Consider the following 7,290-nt stretch of genomic DNA (forward strand, 5'->3'; position numbering starts at 1 on the left):
TCCTTGGAAACCACATGTCCCAAGTAATGTACCTCTATCTGAAATAAACTGCATTTTCTAAGCTTAGCATACAACTAATGCTCTCTTAGAAATATTAATATTGTTGTTAAATGTTTTGTATGCTCTTCTTCATTCTTATAATATATCAATATATCATCAATGAATACAATAACAAACTTGTCTAGATAAGGACACAACACACTATTCATCAAGCACATAAAAGTAGCTCAAACATTAGTCAAACCGAAAGGAGCTACAGCAAACTCATAATGTCTGTACTTCGTCTAGAACATTGTATTGTAAATGGCATCTTCCTTGATGTGTACTTGATCATATCTAGATCTCATATCAATCTTCGAGAACACTAATCGAAAAAAATCATCGACAGCTAATACCTGTTCTTAATGGTTACTTTGTTCAACTTCCTGTAATCAATGCATAATGTAAGAGTACCATCCTTATTCTTCAAAAAAATACTAGTGCGCCCCATGGTGATACACTTGACCTAATGTATCCCTTGTCAAGCATTTCCTTCAACTCCAACTCCAGCTCTACCAACTCTGGAGTGCTCATCTTGTATGGTGCTTTTGATGCTGGTGCTACCCCTAGTACCAACTCAATAGAAAATTTTACTTCCCTGTGAGGAGGAAACTCTAGAATCTCTACAGGAAATAAATCCTAAAACTGTTGTAAAATCGGGTACTTGCTCAATACATCTGCATCCTAAACTTCCTTACCTTTGTCACTAGAAACATGCATTGCAAATAAAAAACACCATTTTATGTGAGTGTGCTTTGCCTACATAGTTGTCACCATTCTAACCGACGTTGCTTTCTTCTTACCCTGTAAGATTCTCCATTCTCCATTATCATCCAAACACTCAATAGCTTTGCCATAACAATCCACCATGGTCCTATGGAGATACAACTAGTCCATACCCAAAAGCATACTATATGATCCAAACATCAGTAAATTCAAATGTGTTGATATAGGCATACCATTCAACTCAAATATACAAGCTCTTACCCAATTAAGAACTCACTTCTTTGTACATGTAGCCAACTGTAATAACCAATAATCTACATGTACTTCTTTATTCAAACCACACTTATCCACTAGGTTAGGATTAACATAACTATAATTAGATCATGGGTCAATCAAAATAGAAACAACTTGATCACCAAGCTTACCATCCATATCAATAATAGATGCCTGATGATATACCTTCCTATGACCCAACACTGCATATATCCTAGGAACATTCTATCAAACACACCCAACTGTAAATATGTGGTCTACCACCATGATGTTGTAGACAATCTCTCTAATGATGATCTTTGCCACAAGTCCAACACTGTATGGGCTTCCTATCATCACCCTTATTTTGCTCAAAAAAAAATTATTGCCTCTGTTAGATGCATTAAAATTCTTGTGCGACATTGCATTTTCTTTGTTATTTGTGTCCTGAGGCCTTGCCTATTTCTTGTCCCATTTCCCTTTAGTCTTATTATTACCCTTCCAGTCTGGTTTAGTCTCAGATCTTCACTTTGATTATTCATAACAATTCTTTAGCTTTGGGATGGCCTCCTCCAATTATCTAGGCTCATCAAAATCAATCCTATCCTTAAATTCTATTGGCAACCCACTGATGAATATATGAATCTTGTTCTTCTCCTCCTTGAGGAAAGGAACATCCCTCAACAACTCTTGAAATATGCTAGTGTACCTCATCAGTCATAGATCCCATATTTAGCTCATAATTTTTTCCCTGTCGTCATAGTAGCTCTCTGATATTTACATCTTCCTAAATGGTCTTGTTAGCCTTGTGGGAAAATGGCCCAAAAATGGATCCAAATATGCTCTTGAAGGTCTCCATAAACTAGCAAAATCATGCCAATGGATCCAAATTTGCTCTTAAAGTCTTCAAAATCTTCACTAAGATCATCCAAAGAGTGAAACCATCACATGCCGAGAGCCCTTGGAAGGGCGGAAAAACACTATCGGGAGGCTAAAACACTCCAAAACAGTGAAAAAACAAAGTATTGCAAGCATAAACATGGCAACGCACAGCTGCCGTTAGATCTGGCCGATCAACGGCCCAGATCTAAGTGGCTAATTGCATCGGTGGTGGCCATCGGAGGCAGTCGAAGTAGAGTCGCGATGAGATTGGGCCGAGCGATATGCCGATCACCGATATCGGCGATATCGCTATCGGCGGGGAGCATATGCCATGTTATATGAAGGACCCGAGGAGTGAGCGATGTGTGATTGTGATTTATCGCATCGCTATATCGCATCGACACTATACCATGGGGCAAGGCCCATTCACAGACATATGTGTGACCTGATGACTGGACCCAACAACATTATATTTGAGATTTCATAAATTTTGAAGTCTGCAGGAAGGCCTGTTTTAAACACATTTTAATGTATTTCGTTATATAACGAAATACAAAGGGGAATAGGGAAACTTCGATTACGATGAAGCCTGGACCCGAAGGGTTCATGAATGAAATGTATAATCTTTCAAATCCACCAAAGCCCATTTTCAATGTAGTTTTGTGTGTTTTCGTTGTTTAAACGAAATACAAAGGAACCTTGGGGTAGTGCAATAGCGATGAAACCCAAACCCGATGAGTTTCCGGAATGAAATTGTATAATCTTTCAAATATGCCAAAGCCGTTTTTTTCCTGTTTTTCCAGTGTTTTCATGTATTTCCAAAATACACAAAGAAGGCGGTATTTTTACAATAATGTTGTGTTTCCTGTTCATAACAAAAAGCAGTCATTGTTCGCATTTTAAAGGGGTTTCATAGGCCCGAAGAGCCATTCCACCACAGAGCAGAGGCCGAATCAATGATAAAGTAGTCATGGAGCAGACAACGCAGCTATCCCGAAACAGAAATATCATGGATAAGCACAACGCATCAATAGCCTAACACAGATCATCAAAACAAACATTATGGGGCATCTCTAGCACGAGAGAGCTCCCAGACAGTGCAACAAACTATCCAAAATATTTGAATGTGGTTATTCTTCTGTCAGAAGAAGAAACCTCTGAGCCATGCTTGCCTATTTAGGGAATCAATCAGTTAATAAGGCAGATCAGATAGAGTAAGACTCTGAGCCTTTGAGAGCTCAAGAGCATTGTAAAAGGACTATAAAAGGCTGAAAACTAGATGTAACAAGGGTTCAACTTCTGTAGATTGTTCCTCCTCTGTTCCTTCAAGCTTCTCATCTTCATTCTAGCAATTTAAGCTTATTTTGCTATTATATGTTCAATTTCCATTCTCTTTGCCATTCTATTCTTGCACTTGAATAGGTTATTCAGTTTGTGAGAGATTTTTTGGCGAAAAACACATGGGATACCATTTGTCGACGCGTTTCGAACCAACCAGTGTGGTTCATCGTTAGGACAAGTTGAAGAAATAGATCCAGCTCAGCAAGTTAAATAGTCTGAGCAGAGCCTCCAACTGCTAACTTGACCAACGGCTAGTTTGACTCTAGGACCGGGGTCAAAATTATTTTATTAATTTAATTAGTAATATTTAGGACAAATCCCTTAAAAATATAAAAAATATTTTTAATGGGTAATTAGTTCAAAAAACATTATTAAAATTACAAGTTAAATAGTATTTAAAAGGAAATTTAGTTAGATAAAGGACCTTATAATATATGAATAAATTAAATGCCTAAATACAAATATATAAAGTAAAAAGTTAATTAATAATTAAATGGAAAATTAGTTACATAAAGGACCTTATAATAAAATAAAGTAAAATCACAAGGATGTTAGGTTAGAAAATTAGTTAAAAATATAAGTTGATTAGAATTTAAATGGAAAATTAGTTATATAAGGGACCTTATAATAAATTATATGCAGGAATATATGAAGTAATATAAAAAAATAATTGAAATGGGTGATTATTCAGAAGTATTATTAAAATTAAAAGCTAATTAGAAATCACATGGAAAATTAAAGGACTATAAGATATGAAAGGAGAAAATAATGAAGAGAAAAAATAAAATTAAATAAAAAATAAAAATAAAAAAATAAAAAATAAAAATAAAAATAAAATAATAATAATAATAATAATAATAATAATAGTAATAATAAATAAATAAATAAAATAAAATAAAATCATAAGGATGTTAGGTTAGAAAATTAGTTAAAAATATAAGTTGATTAGAATTTAAATGGAAAATTAGTTGTATAAGGGACCTTTTAATAAATTATATGCAGGAATATATGAAGTAATATAAAATATATATAAAAATAATTGAAATGGGTGATTATTCAGAAGTATTATTAAAATTAAAAGCTAATTAGAAATCACATGGAAAATTAAAGGACTATAAGAAATGAAAAAATTAACTCTAAAAAATAATTAAATAAATAAATGAAAGGAGAAAATAATGAAGAGAAAAAATAAAAATAAATAAATAATAAAAATAAATAAAAATAAATCAATAAAATAATAATAATAATAATAAATAAATTAAAAATAAAATAATAATAATAATAAAAAAAATTAAAAAATAAAAAAAATAAAAAAAACCTTAAGAGGAGGGCAGAAAAACGACTAGGAAGAGAGTGCTGGGACCCAACACCTACTGATTTTCCAGCCATCCTCTCTATTGAGATTGCTTGGCCTCTTTTCAATCTCAAGCGCTTCCCTAAATTTTCGATGATGGAAATGCGAAACCCTAGCAATAACACAAGCCTCCTCAATACAAACATGATGATTGGTTTTCTCATCATGTTCAGCTAAAGCGGAAGACTTAGCTCTCCTATGCTTAAGGTCCACTGCGTGCTCGCTAATCCTTTGATTAATGGAGCGACCAGTCTCCCCAATATAGGGGGTCCCACAGGAACAAGGGATCATATAAACACCTTTCATATCCTTAGGGTCGATAGGATCCTTCACTGATCTGAGGGACATACGAATGGTGTTCAAGGGCCTAAAGGTTATTCAGGTTTTTTGCTGTGTCTAATGCCAGATAACTGTCATCTTATCTATGCATTGATAAATTATATTTGCAAGTCTCATTTACTTCCTGTAGATGGCCATTCATATGTGTTTATGTACGTAATCTGCTAGTACAGTCAATATTCTCCATCTATTTATTGAATCTATAAATTATTGAGCATTAGTGGTCTAAAGCCTTATATTGGTGAGAGTGTTCATGCATGTTTTGAGTGAGAATAGAGCTAAAATGGTTATTTTACTTGATCCAAACCATCATCCATTCCAATAGTTCTGAGAACAATATTGAAGATTATATGTTACCAGGCATCTCCAAGTTTCAACCTAGGAGAGTTTCCTAGAGTGATAACAGGTCTCTCAAATTCACTCAGTGTTAACTCCTCCTCATAAATATCTTTGACATTCTTTACATATTCCCACTAGATATGTACTTTATGTTTAAGACTGAATTTATCTATTCTAGCCTTCATGTTCTCTGATTAATCATGTATCATGAAGAACTTATTCATTCCAAGCAACCCTGATTCTGCATCCTGTGATGTCTTTGTTTCCCCATCAAATGTAGGTGGATTTATTTCTTGAAATCATCCAAGAAATATCCCCTATCACTCCTCCTGTAAGGATGATAATGATGATGACCGTGATATCTTTCAAAACCAGAACTAGAATAGTACTTGTGTCCATCACCTCCCTTGTCTGGTGTATCCAAGAACCTATCATCCTTGATCATGTCATCTATGTCTAATCTATGCCCACCGCAAGATATCCTATTGTATGCCCCTTTAATTCTATCCTCATGTCCTTATCTTATATGCATTGGTCCTTGCCTCTGAAATTCTAACAGAATCTAAAGAATTACTGCATTGACTTATGCTTGTTTCTCCTATTCCTGCATGATTTTGTCATTATCTACTTTACAATTTCTTATTTCTTCCTTCAAACTCCTTAATGTGTCTACTAAGTCAGAAAAGTGCCTAACACCATGCAGCTCATCTAATTCGTAGGGAGAATCTCTGAAGTCTACCATCTTGCTATTCATCTTTGATCTCTTCTTCCTGCAAGGTATATTATGTCAGCTAAACCAAATCATAAACAAACCAACATACCTTAGCATAGTTTAGGGAGGATATCTTGTCTACAAAACCAACTAGATTAGTGCAATATATACATATAAACATAATCATATCAACATTTATTCATCATTTCAACCATTATCCAATCATCAATGCATGACCATACCAACCACATGTTATGACCTCATGCATGAAAACTACAACCACATCAATGTATGCATAACGATATATAAGCACTGACATGCATAACCAACATACACTCATGACGACCACATACAACCACAACACCATCAACTTTCATATGTCGACACCACTGCAATCATGACCAATGCCATGCATACACAACAAGCACAAGGACCTATATGCAACCGACATGTACATATGACAACACATTCATCCAAGGGGAGCAGAAACCAAACATCACCCAAGGAGAATGGAACCATGCTCTGATACCACTCTGTAACACCCTCCTCTCACATCTACCCAAGTAACCAACCAACTGGGGTAAAGATGTGACAAAGAGCTACTATGATATGATTCAACTCCCTATGTAATATCTAAGAAAGTAGAACCGATGGAACACAAACAACTTGACCTTCTACATCTGCAATAGAACCCACAGGAGCCATCCAATCCATATAGGTGATCAACACCTGAGACAAATTAAATTTTGCTACCTTAAAGCCTTAGTCACTCCCTTGACATGGGCATGCATGTGACTGGGACCCTCCAGTCGCTCTCATAGCAATGCATGCATGCAACTGGCGACTTTTCTAGGTAGCTATGTGCCAATGAATCTATTTTTTGTGCCACTTTTTTAGGGCCAGGACTCAAGCCACTACCCGGAACTCCATGAAACTTCCAAAAATTAAAGGTAATCTAAAAAAAATGATACAAATGAAAATAATTGAACAAGGACTTGACTGGACCCCTACTATCCATGATAGGCATTTCGTCAAACATGTCACAAATATGCATTTTACAGGCTTAAACAAAAAATTTGAGCATAGGGGTCTCATACTTATCGAGAATCACTAAGAAACAATGATGCCTCATCACAATAACTGCATTACCATCTATTAAGCCATATATTCATTTTACATTTAGTGATTAACCAAAACATGATGAGAGCCATACATTATCACTGTCATAAAAATCAGTCATAACCAACATATAACCAATCGAAATATTAAGGATATAACAAACATATAAGCCACATATAAAAAAGTA

The sequence above is a fragment of the Pinus tabuliformis genome, chromosome 8 (assembly GCF_031772625.1).
Source record: "Pinus tabuliformis cultivar Carrire ecotype Pingquan chromosome 8, CPIR1, whole genome shotgun sequence".
In the NCBI taxonomy this organism is placed as follows: domain Eukaryota; kingdom Viridiplantae; phylum Streptophyta; class Pinopsida; order Pinales; family Pinaceae; genus Pinus; species Pinus tabuliformis.